Source organism: Oncorhynchus nerka, linkage group LG13 (assembly GCF_034236695.1).
Source record: "Oncorhynchus nerka isolate Pitt River linkage group LG13, Oner_Uvic_2.0, whole genome shotgun sequence".
Lineage (NCBI taxonomy): Eukaryota > Metazoa > Chordata > Actinopteri > Salmoniformes > Salmonidae > Oncorhynchus > Oncorhynchus nerka.
The window spans coordinates 22,513,522-22,529,976 of NC_088408.1; the positions used below are offsets into that span (position 1 = coordinate 22,513,522).

The 16,455-nt window shown below is 43.7% G+C and overlaps 1 protein-coding gene across 1 annotated transcript in view; it reads right to left on the reverse strand.

Annotated features, from left to right (window-relative positions):
- Nucleotides 1-16,455, reverse strand: part of LOC135574671 (1-phosphatidylinositol 4,5-bisphosphate phosphodiesterase beta-4-like) — a 138,401-nt gene that overhangs the window by 81,835 nt on the left and 40,111 nt on the right. The window contains exon 3 of the mRNA XM_065026262.1: nucleotides 15,519-15,581. The gene's annotated coding sequence lies outside the window, so the exon portion shown is untranslated. The remainder of the gene's footprint in view (nucleotides 1-15,518; nucleotides 15,582-16,455) is intronic.

The following is a 16,455-nucleotide window of genomic DNA, read 5'->3' on the forward strand; positions in this document are numbered from 1 at the left end:
GTTCTTTGGATGAAACTCAGCATTCTTTGTCCTCCAAACACGACGAGTTGAGTTTTTACCAAAAAGTTATATTTTGGTTTCATCTGACCATATGACATCCTCCCAATCGTCTTCTGGATCATCCAAATGCTCTCTAGCAAACTTCAGACGGGCCTGGACATGTACTGGCTTAAGCAGGGGGACACGTCTGGCACTGCAGGATTTGAGTCCCTGGCGGCGTAGTGTGTTACTGATGGTAGGCTTTGTTACTTTGGTCCCAGCTCTCTGCAGGTCATTCACTAGGTCCCCCCGTGTGGTTCTGGGATTTTTGCTCACCGTTCTTGTGATCATTTTGACCCCACGGGGTGAGATCTTGCGTGGAGCCCCAGATCGAGGGAGATTATCAGTGGTCTTGTATGTTTTCCATTTCCTAATAATTGCTCCCACAGTTGATTTATTCAAACCAAGCTGCTTACCTATTGCAGATTCAGTCTTCCCAGCCTGGTGCAGGTCTACAATTTTGTTTCTGTTGTCCTTTGACAGCTCTTTGGTCTTGGCCATAGTGGAGTTTGGAGTGTGACTGTTTGAGGTTGTGGACAGGTGTCTTTTATACTGATAACAAGTTCAAACAGGTGCCATTAATACAGGTAACGAGTGGAGGACAGAGGAGCCTCTTAAAAGAAGAAGTTACAGGTCTGTGAGAGCCATAAACCTTGCTTGTTTGTAGGTGAACAAATACTTATTGTCCACCATAATTTGCAAATAAATAAATTAAAAATCCTACAATGTCATTTTCTGGATTTTTTTTCTCATTTTGTCTGTCATAGTTGAAGTGTACCTATGATGAAAATTACAGGCCTCTCTCATCTTTTTAAGTGGGAGAACGTGCACAATTGGTGGCTGACTAAATACTTTTTTGCCCTACTGTATATAGCAGTTCATTTTCAGCCTAGCAAACTGGGGTTAAACAAAGGTCCAATGCAGCCATTTTCTCTCAATATTAAACCATTTCTGGGTAACAATTAAGCAGTGGTAGAAAAGTACCAAATTGTCATACTTGAGTAAAAGTATAGATACCTTAAATCGAAAGTTACTCAAGTAAAAGTGAAAATCACCCAATAAAATACTACTTGAGTAAAACTACTCTAAAAGTATTTGGATAGCCAGGGGCACACTCCAAAACTCAGACATTACTTACAAAATATTTGCATTTGTGTTAGTTAGTTAGTCCCCCAGACCATAAGGAGTAGGGTTGAACACATGTTCTCTTCATAAGTGTATCAATTTCACAATTCCCCTGTCCTGCTAAGCATTCAAAATGTAACAAGTACTTTGGGTTGTCAGGGAAAATGTATGGAGTAAAAAGTACAATATTTTCTTTAGGAACGTAGTGAAGTAAAAAATAAAAGCTGTCAAAAATATAAATAGTAAAGTAAAGTAGAGATACCCAAAAAAACAACTTAAGTAGTACTTTAAAGTATTTTTAATAAAGTACTTTACACCACTGCAATTAAGTACCTTACTGTGATTGTTTTCATTAAAAATTGTCAAAAATAAATAAGTAAATGCTTCTTAGCTATGAGCAATTTCTCAAGCAATACTTTTCCTAGAACTGTCTGGGAGTGTGTATCAAGAATGATCCACCACCCAAAGGACATCCAGCCCGGGAGGAGAGTTCCCCCTGGGCTATCTGCGTATCAGAAGTCTGGGAGTGTGTATCAAGAATGGTCCACCACCCAAAGGACATCTAGCCCGGGAGGAGAGTTCCCCCTGGGCTATCTGCGTATCAGAAGTCTGGGAGTGTGTATCAAGAATGGTCCACCACCCAAAGGACATCCAGCCCGGGAGGAGAGTTCCCCCTGGGCTATCTGCGTATCAGAAGTCTGGGAGTGTGTATCAAGAATGGTCCACCACCCAAAGGACATCCAGCCCGGGAGGAGAGTTCCCCCTGGGCTATCTGCGTATCAGAAGTCTGGGAGTGTGTATCAAGAATGGTCCACCACCCAAAGGACATCTAGCCCGGGAGGAGAGTTCCCCCTGGGCTATCTGCGTATCAGAAGTCTGGGAGTGTGTATCAAGAATGGTCCACCACCCAAAGGACCCCTGGGCTATCTGCGTATCAGAAGTCTGCGGTGTGTATGTGATGTTTAAAGAGCTAAAGCACAGAGAGTTCCCTGTGCATAATGTATCCAATGAGATGAAAGAAGGGAGAGAGAGAGCGAGTGAGAGTGAGATGGAGAGATGTCAATCTATTGCATTAGCTCACTTAACCCTGTGTGACCTCCTTCCCTAACGGAAACTCCACTTTTCAAAGACTCATGCAGTGCCACTGTCTAACATGATTAACAGTGACAGAAAATGCTACAACTTAGTCCAGCCTGACATAAAATTTACCAGGTTCGGTTTCAAACCTGTCTGACAATAACAGCTAGTTTTCAGGTTACATATCCCTCCCTTTAGGCTCGTCCAATTTGGTCCCTCACTCAGACCAGTCCCAGACAGTCCTAAGAAAATTCTTGCATGAGAAATTGTTCTTTGCTAAGAGCCATTTTTTTTGGACAATTTTAATCGAAAACAAATCACAATAATTGTTATTTTGGGGTTGAATGCTGACATTGTACCTAATGATGTTAGAGGAGAGATGTCTGGGGAATGCCTGTAAACCCTTAGACTAGAGCAGTCCTTCTCAAAGGGGGGGGGCTCGGGGGGGCTCAGAGCGATGCCAGGGGGGGGACATGCTTTTTTTTGCCGCAGGGAGTAGTTTTTTTTTGCACCGAACAAGAACACACAGCACAGAGCAGGAGATATGAAGTGCAGATAACAAACCCTTAAAAGACACCATGGAAAAATATTTAACGGGGATGAAAAGAAAGGCTCAGAGAGACAGAGATAATGAGACAAACGTAAGTCTCCCGAAAGCTAAGATGAGGAAATACGACAAAGCGTATGTAGCGCTTGGCATCACTGTGACTACGGTGGGAGACGAGGAAATATGATGAAGCGTATGTAGCACTTGGCATCACTATGACTACGGTGGGAGACGGGAAATATGATGAAGCGTATGTAGCACTTGGCATCACTGTGACTACGGTGGGAGACGAGGAAATATGATGAAGCGTATGTAGCACTTGGCATCACTGTGACTACGGTGGGAGACGAGGAAATATGATGAAGCGTATGTAGCACTTGGCATCACTGTGACTACGGTGGGAGACGAGGAAATATGATGAAGCGTATGTAGCACTTGGCTTCAATGCGACTACGAGGAAAGACCGGTATGTTTACTGTGTCTAAAATGTTGGCAGCGGACAGCATGAAGCCAAATAAATTAAGGCGTCACTTAAAGACATTACACCCCAATCACGCTGATAAGCCGCTTGAGGTTTTTCAGTGAAAACGTGCAGAATATTGCCAACAATCGTCCCGCTTGGTGAATGGTACTTCAGTAAACCAGGGAGCACTGTTAGCATCCTATAAGGTGGAGTACCAAATCGCTCAGTGCAACAAAAAACAGTCCATAGCAGAGGAGCTGATACTGCCTGCAGCATTAGACATGGTCTCTGTCATGCTGGATGACGCAAGGGCTGCAAAAATAACAACTATCCCTCTGTCCAATGACACTGACGCCAGACGTATAAATGACATTGCTAACGACCTTAAAGAAAAGCTGGTACATAAACTCAAAGACAAACGTTTTGCCTTACAGTTCGATGAAGCAACAGAGCAACAAAGACTGTTAGTTTATCGCTTAAGTACGTTTTGACATGACAAACTCCCTGTGTGAGGATCTACTTTTTTGTAAATATGTCAGAGACAGAGCCACAGCTGAAGAGCTATTCAAAATGCTGGACTGCTTCCTGACTGAAAATGGGCTAAAGTGGGAGAACTGCATTGGTGTTTGCAGTGATGGTGCACAGACCATGGCAGGGATGAGAAAAGGACTTCGGCACTCATCAAGAAGGCCTCACCTAATGCTGAGTGGACACACTGTGTTTTACACAGAGAAGCACTGGCATCAAGGCACCCTTCCTCTGAATGAAGTCAGGTTATGACTGACATTGTAGGTGTAGTCAATTTTATAAAGACCAGAGCACTAAAAACAAGAGTCTTCTCTGTTATCTGTGAGGAGATGGGAGCTGAACATCAAACTGTGCTGTTTCACAGTGAAGCACGGTAGTTCTCGAGGAAAAGGCTTGTCCCAAGTTTTTGAGCTCAGAGAGAAGATCAGAATGTTTTCGGAGCAGGAACACAAGTATGACCTCGCAGAAATATTTAGTGATGTGAACTTCCTGGCAAAACTGGCCTACCTGAGTGACATATTTGGAAAGCTAAATTAACTAAATCTACAGCTTCAAGGGAAAGATAAACACCTCCTTCAGGTCACAGACAAGATCAGCTCTTTCACTCGAAAGCTTGCAATGTGGGGCAGGCGACTTGATGAAGGAAATGCTGATTCATTCGAGACACTACTGACTATGACACTACTGACTATGATGCCACCTCAGTGATTCCATATATTAAGGAACATATTTCATCACTGATGGGATTCTTTAAAAAGTACTTCCCTGAAAACAGTTCCCAATATGACTGGGTGAGAGATCCTTTCAATGCACCAGCTCCAACTGGTTTCAGCTCTGCAGAGGAGGACCAGTTCACTGATATGACTGGGTGGGAGATCCCTTCAACACGCCAGCTCCAACTGGTTTCAGCTCTCCAGAGGAGGACCAGTTCCCAATATGACTGGGTGGGAGATCCTTTCAACACACCAGCTCCAACTGGTTTCAGCTCTGCAGAGGAGGACCAGTTCCCAATATGACTGGGTGAGAGATCCTTTCAACACACCAGCTCCAACTGGTTTCAGCTCTGCAGAGGAGGACCAGTTCCCAATATGACTGGGTGGGAGATCCTTTCAACACACCAGCTCCAACTGGTTTCAGCTCTGCAGAGGAGGACCAGTTCCCAATATGACTGGGTGGGAGATCCTTTCAACACACCAGCTCCAACTGGTTTCAGCTCTGCAGAGGAGGACCAGTTCCCAATATGACTGGGTGAGAGATCCTTTCAATGCACCAGCTCCAACTGGTTTCAGCTGTGCAGAGGAGGACCAGTTCACTGATATGACTGGGTGGGAGATCCTTTCAATGCACCAGCTCCAACTGGTTTCAGCTCTGCAGAGGAGGACCAGTTCCCAATATGACTGGGTGGGAGATCCTTTCAACACACCAGCTCCAACTGGTTTCAGCTCTGCAGAGGAGGACTAGTTCACTGATATGACTGGGTGGGAGATCCTTTCAATGCACCAGCTCCAACTGTTTTCAGCTCTGCAGAGGAGGACCAGTTCACTGATATGACTGGGTGGGAGATCCTTTCAATGCACCAGCTCCAACTGGTTTCAGCTCTGCAGAGGAGGACCAGTTCCCAATATGACTGGGTGGGAGATCCTTTCAACACACCAGCTCCAACTGGTTTCAGCTCTGCAGAGGAGGACCAGTTCCCAATATGACTGGGTGAGAGATCCTTTCAACACACCAGCTCCAACTGGTTTCAGCTCTGCAGAGGAGGACCAGTTCCCAATATGACTGGGTGGGAGATCCTTTCAACACACCAGCTCCAACTGGTTTCAGCTCTGCAGAGGAGGACCAGTTCCCAATATGACTGGGTGGGAGATCCTTTCAACACACCAGCTCCAACTGGTTTCAGCTCTGCAGAGGAGGACCAGTTCACTGATATGACTGGGTGGGAGATCCTTTCAACACACCAGCTCCAACTGGTTTCAGCTCTGCAGAGGAGGACCAGTTCCCAATATGACTGGGTGAGAGATCCTTTCAATGCACCAGCTCCAACTGGTTTCAGCTCTGCAGAGGAGGACCAGTTCACTGATATGACTGGGTGGGAGATCCTTTCAACACACCAGCTCCAACTGGTTTCAGCTCTGCAGAGGAGGACCAGTTCCCAATATGACTGGGTGAGAGATCCTTTCAATGCACCAGCTCCAACTGGTTTCAGCTCTGCAGAGGAGGACCAGTTCACTGATATGACTGGGTGGGAGATCCTTTCAATGCACCAGCTCCAACTGGTTTCAGCTCTGCAGAGGAGGACCAGTTCCCAATATGACTGGGTGGGAGATCCTTTCAACACACCAGCTCCAACTGGTTTCAGCTCTGCAGAGGAGGACTAGTTCACTGATATGACTGGGTGGGAGATCCTTTCAATGCACCAGCTCCAACTGTTTTCAGCTCTGCAGAGGAGGACCAGTTCACTGATATGACTGGGTGGGAGATCCTTTCAATGCACCAGCTCCAACTGGTTTCAGCTCTGCAGAGGAGGACCAGTTCACTGATATGACTGGGTGAGAGATCCTTTCAACACACCAGCTCCAACTGGTTTCAGCTCTGCAGAGGAGGACCAGTTCCCAATATGACTGGGTGGGAGATCCTTTCAATGCACCAGCTCCAACTGGATTCAGCTCTGCAGAGGGGGACCAGTTCCCAATATGACTGGGTGGGAGATCCTTTCAACACACCAGCTCCAACTGGTTTCTGCAGAGGAGGACCAGTTCATTGATATGACGACTGACTCCACATTGAGACCGAGGTTCACATCACAGACACTGAGTGAATTCTGGCTGAGTGTAGAGAGGCAGTATCCACTCTTAGGGCAGAGGGCCATGGGCATTCTTCTTCCTTTTGCAACATCTTATCTTTGTGAGACTGGCTTCTCTGCTGTTGTAGAACTGAAGACCAAGTACAGGTCCCAGCTACACATTGAGCAGGAGCTGAGAGTTGCAGTATCATGCTTCGAAAAGCTGTGCTCTGCAAAACGTGCTCATTGTAGCCATTAATCCTGACTTCCTCATTTTGATTTAAAAAATCAGCACAAATGGTTTTATTCATTTTTGTTTTATAGGTCAAATTGTTTCATATATTGTGCTCCTGAGTTAATGTTGCTGATCAATTTGAATGTATTATTATTTATTGATTATATTTAATTATATTTTTCAGTATCAAATGGTAAAAAAATGTTTACAGTTTAAATAAGTTTGAATTTTTCTTTTAATTTCAGGACTACAGACTAAAAAACAATGTTAATAAAGTTATTCTTTGTTGTAAGTTGATCTATATTTCTTTCCTTTTTCTTTTTTTAAATGTTAATGTTAATAAGGATACAATGTTATGCAGAGGTGTACTTGTTTACTTCTTCCTAGGGGGGGCGTAACAGAAAAGAATTGAGAAGCACTGGACTAGAGTAACAGTCCAGAGTGGATGGCAGGTAGCCTGGTGGTTAAGAGCGTTGGGCCTGTAACCGAAAGGTCGCTGGAAAGGCACTTAACCCTAGTTGCTCTAGTTGGAGAAATGCGTCTGCTAAATTACTCAAATGTAAATTAATAGAGATGCAAACACAACTGCACGAGAGGATGTCTCCATTTGGGAGCTTCACTCCCCAGTGGTCTTCATATTATAGAGGGACAGTGGGAAGCATCATGGGATATGTAGTCTGAATTATGAAAATACGTAGTTGGCCTATTGTTAGAATGTTGTTACCATGGTATAATGTAACTTTGCTTTGATGTAACTTTGTTTAGATGTAACTTTGTTTAGATGTAACTTTGTTTAGATGAAACTTTGTTTTCATGTAACTTTGTTTAGATGTAACTTTGTTTTCATGTAACTTTGTTTTCATGTAACTTTGTTTTCATGTAACTTTGTTTTCATGTAACTTTGTTTAGATGTAACTTTGTTTTCATGTAACTTTGTTTCCATGTTACCCTGTGTACAATTTTGCATCATTCTGAGCTGTGTGTGTGTGTCATGTAGCGGAAACGTTCTGTCTTTCATTTAGACCAGATAAGGAGGGCTAGAGTTCAGCTCATGCCGGTACACACACACACACACACACACACACACACACACACACACACTCTCATCTCTGGGTTCTCCTCAACCAGGCCTGCCCAAACATGGTCAAAATCCCACAGAACAAGTGACACACACGCAGTGACAAACAAGACACACACGCACGCACAAAGACACACACGCACGCACACACACACACACACACACTGGGCAATTGACCTCCCAGCCCCAGTAGAAACAGTGAAGGCTGGGTCCAGCCTGGATTCCAACTGAGAACTTCATTATCCCCTAGATATACTTACCCTGCTGCCCCATGGACAAAGTCATTAGTGGACTACACTATTGGACAGACAGATGTGCTACAGACTGCTGCAGGTCTGTCCCATTCCTTTTCTCTCCCTCTCCCTTCCCTCTCTCTCTCTCCCCCTTTGCTTCCAGTTTCAGCATGACCCCCTCAGAGAGAGAGAGAGGATGTGTAGGTGTGTCTGTTTGAAAGACAGCGAGAGAGAATTGAGAGAGAGAGAGAGAGAGAGAGAGAGGGAGCTCTCTCGCTCCAGAGAAAAATCCACGAAACTTCAGAATTCTCCCTGTCCAAATAAGTAGGTATAAAAGAGGACATTTGTGCCTTGCTGATCCTTACCAGCCAGGAGAATACAGCATATTTTACAGCTTCTGAACTAAAACATGGACATAAGGCGAGACAGACGAAGAGAGGGGGGCAGGGGTGAGGCAAGGGGAGAGGAGGAGATAGGGACAGGGGGCTGGGGGCAGGGGTTAAATGCTTCCCCAGAATGAGGGCTGTCCACAGGGGGAGACTGACCCCGAGCGAAGCTTCTGGTTAGTGTCTGTGTTGTGTGGGTTTATTACGTTGTAGACAGATCAAATGGTAGTTATACACATAACTAACTAAAGTAGTTGTTATATAGATCAGATCCTAGATTTCTCGGCAGATAACCTAGTGGTATGTGATCAATGGTGATCCACTGGTGGCTAAATGTGAGTGGAATTTAAGCACCATTACTATCAGCGTCTTTTATTAATGTCAGCCAAATGTTACCATACTGATCACCATTACCTACACTGTATTTGATAAGAACTACAGGAATGACAAACATGACCTACATGTTAATACAAATGTGAGCTCCACTTCAGCAAACACTGCCTGAATAAAAAACCTTTATTATTACATTTCTAGGTATTGTTTTTACATTTTGTCTCACAGAAGAGAGAGCAAACAGTAGAGATAAAAAGAGACATATATAAAGAGAGGGATAATAGAGCAGTAGACATGCGGAGAGAGAGATAAAAGAGAGAGATAAAAGAGAGAGATAAAGACAGAGATAAAGAGAGAGGACAATGAAATGGAGGGAACAGAGATAAAAAAACCTTTCTTGACAAACAAGCCTCGTCTACAGACGTTGCTCCTCTATGACGCCACTGGTCTCCATAGTAACCTGTTGGCCTGTAATAGCTCTCCCTGCAGCCACCGCATCCACCCGAAGGGACTGATTGGCTGAGTCCGTCTCACACAACGAGTTGGTCTCCTGGTAGCAGTGTTCAGACCGACTGGGATCCCAATGTATTAATAGAGACCCCTGTCACACTAGGGAGTTTCTACACACACACACACATTCGGAATGTGACAAATGTAAAAAAATATATATATATATATTTGAACGACAAGAAAAACTCATAAAATGACGAGTGAATTCCCAATGCAGATAGTCCTGCGTATGACCGCTAGCAGACAGCCGGTCATCACTACCCACCTTCCTGCTGTACCCCACCCTCTCAGCAATGATGACAGTTAAAGCTGTTTTTAGGTTCTCTGATGGGTGCCTCTCCTGCATGTTCTAAGTGGTCAGTACATGTCTCATCAATGTGATGGCTGTTTGCAGTAATGTATGACAGCGTGTTGGTGTTCGTAGACGTCCAACAATCTTTTGTTGGGGTGTTTGAGAGCTTGCGCTTCGTACCTGCAGAACAATCATTGTACAATTTGTCCATCCAAGCCGTCACGGTTTTCCGACATGGCATCTTGTAGTCGGGTTCTAGATATGCCATTGGGGCATAGAAGCCAACATCCTCTACCATTGATAATGGCTGCATATCAACTACAATCATGGCTGTAATCAGCACTGTGATTTTCTCACTCCGTCCCTTATCGCACTGCTTTCGTGTGAAGATCCGGTCTGTCTGTTGTTGGGGGCCTGCCAGCAGTGACTTGGGTCTCAGGGTCCCTCTAGACTTGGGCCCTATCCAGATTTCCATACCGTGCCTGTGCCATCCCGGGATACACGGTATTACCGGTAGTGCATACAAGGGGCACATATTTATTTTTCCAAAAGTTAAAAAAAGCCCCAAAAACATCACTTATCAGAATGCTAACAAGTAAATGCTAATTTACTACTAGGACAGACAACCCAGCTCAAAAGTTATGTAAGAGTTATGCATCTCAAAACACTGTTTGCAGAACGCACACAACAAATATTAGGCAGCAGGGATATTAATCAAGGAGGGTATTGTCTCTGCTGCTGTTACCAAGAAGCTTGATCTTGCAAGCTAACTTTAGCCACTTAGCTACAGTGGTTGGTCCTTTAAAAGTTGCAGCATACTGCGGCGCAGCTTGCATGGTGCCGCAGAATTCTATGGCACGTTATTTAAGTGTGAACCACTTTTACCATTAATGCTAGTTAGTACTAGCTTGACCACCAGAGGGCATCTTTGAGAAGCATTTGATAGCCTTCTGTTACATCTGCTCCTGCCACGCCCTCTACTGCTCATCATGTGTCTCCTTGACCTGCCGCCACTCCCCCAGTGCTCTCTCCCTCTCGCTCTATGTGTGTGATTGTGTGGGCGGAAACAGGTGTGCTGGAGTCAGAGCAGATCCCCACCAGCTGCAACCTGTTCCATAATCAATACCTCTACAAATACTCATGTCCTGGCAATTCCACACTGCCAGATCATAATCTCTGCTCAGTCAGTCTACGTTTCTAGCCGTTTGTTACTATCTAGAGCCTGTTATCCCGTTGTTCTTGTTTTCTTTGCCTGACAGTTTTCCTCTCCGCTACAGTTCTGCCCGCTCTGACTCTGGTCCCTGTCTCCAGTCCCACATCTCGTCATCCTGCTACTCTGCCCTGGATTCCTCACTCTACTGCTCCCTTGGATGCATGCTTACACTGTCCCAACCCCTCTCGCTCAAGCCTCAGCACCTGGTTTCCTGCAACCCGCCCGAGCTTCCCCTGGCCTGCACTCCATCTTCCCCCTGTGTTTCAATAAATACCTTGGTTACTTCATCCCAGTCTCCTCATCTGCTCTTGGGTGTCCCTGTTCCACTCTGCGTAACACCTTCAATAGTGGCTGTACTAGAGAATGCAGGCACGCGGGAGACTGGTGTTCAACTCCCCAACGGGGAGGAAGGAGTAGGCTGTCCTTGTATATAATAATTTGTTCTTAACTGATTACATGTGTGTTATGTCATAGATGCGATGTCTTCACTATTATTCTACAATGTAATAGTAAAAATAAAGCAAAACCCTGGAATGAGTAGGTGTGTCCAAACATTTGACTGGTACTTGCTTAATTCATTTTATGTTGTTTCTATTCCAAGAAGAACTAACATGCCTGGTCGGGAGTGGGCTACAGTACTAAGGTAAGAGCAAAATAATCCTAACAAAATAAAATAATAAAAACCTTAGTGTAACAATCGTTTTAGTAAGTAATACTGAAGTCGTACACAATTATCAGTCTCTATTCAGGTTTAACATTAGCAAGTTAGCAAAACCCAGCTGGAGAGAATTTATTTGGAACATCTTAGATAGTTAACTTAATAGTTATAAGATACTGTTTTTCCTGGCAAACAGAAGTGAATTTCAAACAAGTATAACTTCATCACCTCACTTAAGTTGTGCTGCAGGAGGGACTCACCTCACAAAGCTCCCATTGTACCCATTGTGCTTCTTTGTAAACAAACATATGACTGGCTCAAACCCGCTAAGCTTCATAATGAAAAAGCCTCATAATGAAAAAGCCTCATAATGAAAAGCCTCATAATGAAAAAGCCTCATAATGAAAAATTATCTAATTGGGGAAATGAAGAACGCAATCTGCATTATCTATTACCTAGTGCACAAGTTGACTGCATGTATTTCTTTAAAAAGTACTAATAACAAAATGCTAACAAAATGCTAACAAGTAATGAGGAATCCTCATAGACAACGCTAACTAAATGCTAATGAGTGTATTGTATTCTGTACAGTTTCTGACCTAAACAATACAAATATACAAGTAACTCAAAAATGCTACTCAAAGTGTGCTGCACGAGCAACATGAATATTAGCCAGCAAGGCTCTTGATCCAGGAGGGGATTCTGCTGTTACCAAGCCAATGCTTGATTTTGAAAGAAGCTAAACACTTAGCTAGATAGCTAACTAGCCTCTAAATGCACAACTGCAGAGCATTTAGCATATTTTAGACAGTTAACTTAATAGTTATAAGATATTTTACATTTATTTAACTAGGCAAGTCAGTCAAGAAAAAAATCTTATTTTCAATGACAGCCTAGTGGGTTAACTGCCTGTTCAGGTACAGAACGACAGATTTGTACCTTGTTAGCTTGGGGATTTGAACTTGCCACCTTTCGGTTACAATTCCACCACTGGAATCACTAGAATACCCTGCCGCCACAGCATTTAGTTGTGTAAATCCATACTGTAATTAGATTACCTGGCTCTTGCTACAGTGTCTCACAAGGCTCCGGTTTAATGTCGTTGTGTGCTTGTAAACAAACATCACGTGACACGTGACTGGGGACTACCATAAACTACATAATGTGACAGATTAACACAATGTTCTTTATCTCCTAACTTATTTCACAAGTTGACAGCTGGTATTTACTTCAAAAATAGCTACAAATACTCAAAGAAATAGTTATTAACGGTATTGAAAAACCATCCAGTGTCTTTTTCCAAATATCCCGGTATACGGTATATACAGGATATACCGCCCAAGCATAGGTGCCTCCCTTTCAGATGGTTAAGCACAGCACCTGTACTGTCACTGTAGGTTCATTCCATTTCACCACCTTCTTATTTAACTTATCTTCTCTTACTAACATTATAGCATCGTTAGGTATTTGTTTAAGAAATCCACTTCCTATCACATCTCCTCACATCTCTCTCCATCGCTCATATGACTTGCTGCTATTTACACTACTGCTACTATGAGAACTAGCTCAATGGCAATAACATTTGCTACAATGCCATAAATGTGCATAATATCTAACAAGGAAAATATGAAATGACAATGCACGTTCTGTCTGAACAAACGTGTGCGTTCTCACTTCTCAAACTACGGGAAGAATTCAGAAAGGCTGATCTGAAGAATTCTTGGTCCACAAACTTACAGGATCATTCTTAGGTTGCTAAACCTATTGCTAACCTTTATTACGCATTTTAAAACACTTCCATCTTTCCCATTTTTGACAATCATCTACAGTTGAAGTCGTAAGTTTACATACACTTAGGTTGGAGTTATTAAAACTCGTTTTTCAACCACTCCACACATTTCTTGTTAACAAACTATAGTTTTGGCAAGTCGGTTAGGACATCTACTTTGTGCATTACACAAGTCATTTTTCCAACAATTGTTTACAGACAGATTATTTCACTTATAATTCACTGTATCACAATTCCAGTGGGTCAGAAGTTTACATACACTAAGTTGACTGTGCCTTTAAACGGCTTGGAAAATTCCCCAAAATTATGTCATGGCTTTAGAAGCTTCTGATAAGCTAATTGACATCATTTGAGTCAATTGGAGGTGTACCTGTGGATGTATTTCAAGGCCTACCTTCACACTCAGTGCCTCTTTGCTTGACATCATGGGAAAAGAAATCAGCCAAGACCTCAGAAAAAAAATTGTAGACCTCCACAAGTCTGGTTCATCCTTGGGAGCAATTTCCAAATGCCTGAAGGTACCACCTTCTTCTGTACAAACAATAGTACACAAGTATAAACACCATAGGACCACGTAGCCGTCATACCACTCAGGAAGGAGACGAGTTCTGTATCCTAGAGATGAACGTTCTTTGGTGTGAAAAGTGCAAATCAATCCCAGAACAACAGCAAAGGACCTTGTGAAGATGTTGGAGGAAACAGGTACAAAAGTATCTCTATCCACAGTAAAACGAGTCCTATATCGACATAACCTGAAAGGCCGCTAGGCAAGGAAGAAGCCACTGCTCCAAAACCGCCATAAAAAAGCCAGACTACGGTTTGCAACTGCACATGGGGACAAAGATTGTACTTTTTGGAGAAATGTCCTCTGGTCTGATGAAACAGAAATAGAACTGTTTGGCCATAATGACCATCGTTATGTTTGGAGGAAAAAGGGGAATCTTGCAAGCCGAAGAACACCATCCCAACCGTGAAGCACGGGGGTGGCAGCATCATGTTGTGGGGGTGCTTTGCTGCAGGAGGGACTGGTGCACATCTCAAGACATCGGTCAGAAAGTTAAAGCTTGGTCACAAATGGGTCTTCCAAATGGACAATGACCTCAAGCATACTTCCACAGTTGTGGCAAAATGGCTTAAGGACAACAAAGTCAAGGTATTGGAGTGGCCATCACAAAGCCCTGACCTCAATCCTATAGAACATTTGTGGGCAGAACTGTAAAAGTGTGTGCGAGCAAGGAGGCCTACAAACCTGACTCAGTTACACCAGCTCTGTCAGGAGGAATGGGCCAAAATTCACCCAACTTATTGAGGGAAGTTTGTGGAAGGCAACCTGAAACATTAGACCCAATTTAAATAATTTAAAGGCAATGCTACCAAATACTAATTGAGTGTATGTAAACTTCTGACCCACTGGGAATGTGAAATAAAAGCGGAAATAAAGCATTCTCTTTACTATTATTCTGACCTTTCACATTCTTAAAATTAAGTGGTGATCCTAACTGACCTAAAACAGGGAATTTGTACTGGGATTAAATGTCAGGAATTGTGAAAACCTGATTTTAAATGTATTTGGCTATAGCTAATTATGCTTGTATGTTCCATATTCTCTCATGTTGCTATCACATTAGCGTAATTTAAAGAGCAAAGGGAATGGATGTTTAATAAATCAATGTTCCTTCTTATCTCATTTGACTAATATAATCAAGTGATATATGAAGATGATGTCCCTCCTCCTTTTCCATATCTGGGCATCAAACGCAAAATGAACGATTTTCCACCAGTGGGCCTCATGTTTGATTTCTTCCCATCTTCAATGTCTTTCTCTCCTTTCACCAAATACTGAGTGTTTATCTGACCTCTGTGGATTTCTGCAGATGTTCACAAACAACTGTTGGTAGCACAATGGAAGTCTTTATTTCTAATCTCAAAACACTACTACAGTTGGAGTAGTAAGTGGGTACAGTTGCAGTAGTGTAGTGACTAAGTAGTTGAGTAATAGTAGATTAAATAGTCACATGTACAGAGGTTGCAGGTGTGATTGCAGGGTACAGTGAACATCTTAGGCTCTGAGTGAGTAGTAGTGAGTAGTAGTGAGTAGTAGTGAGTAGAGTATGGCTGTAGTAATAACTGACAAGTGAAGAATAGTAGGAGCAAGTACAGTAGTGGTATAGTATAGTATATGATAGGACAGCATAGCATATCATAGTTATATCTATAGTATAGTTCTTACCGGACAGACGGAAGGGCTCTGAACTGGGAGGAGGCGGCACAGTGGAGGGCACTGGACCACGGTCTGTATGGAGAGAGAGAGAGAGTAGTTACAGTAATAACACATCTCATTATTGAGGAGGGCTCTAATGCCTCCAGGGGAAAAACACTGAAGTGAGATTAAGTTCACACATCCTGAAATACTCATTACTGCATCGGAACATTTTAATCATACCTCTCCCTCTGCCTTTCTGCAGAATCTACTTTTAATAACAAGCTGCAAGGTCATAAATGTTCCCTAACCAGGAATGACTGCTGGAAATGAGCTGGAAAATCACACAGCTAGCGCTGCATCTGCCGATTAGCAGAGGGAGAGCGAGAGAGACAGGGGTAGAGAGAGAGGAAGAGAGACAGGGGTAGAGAGAGAGGAAGAGAGACAGGGGTAGAGAGAGAGGAAGAGAGACAGGGGTAGAGAGAGAGGAAGAGAGACAGGGGTAGAGAGAGAGGAAGAGAGACAGGGGTAGAGAGAGAGGAAGAGAGACAGGGATAGAGAGAGAGGAAGAGAGACAGGGGTAGAGAGAGAGGAAGAGAGACAGGGGTAGAGAGAGAGGAAGAGAGACAGGGGTAGAGAGAGAGGAAGAGAGACAGGGGTAGAGGGAGAGCGAGAGAGACAGGGGTAGAGAGAGAGGAAGAGAGACAGGGGCAGAGGGAGAGCGAGAGAGACAGGGGTAGAGAGAGAGGAAGAGAGACAGGGGTAGAGGGAGAGGAAGAGAGACAGGGGTAGAGAGAGAGGAGAAGAGAGACAGAGAGAGAGGAAGAGAGACAGGGGTAGAGAGAGAGGAAGAGAGACAGGGGTAGAGAGAGAGGAAGAGAGACAGGGGTAGAGAGAGAGGAAGAGAGACAGGGGCAGAGAGAGAGGAAGAGAGACAGGGGCAGAGGAGAGAGGAGAGAGACAGGGG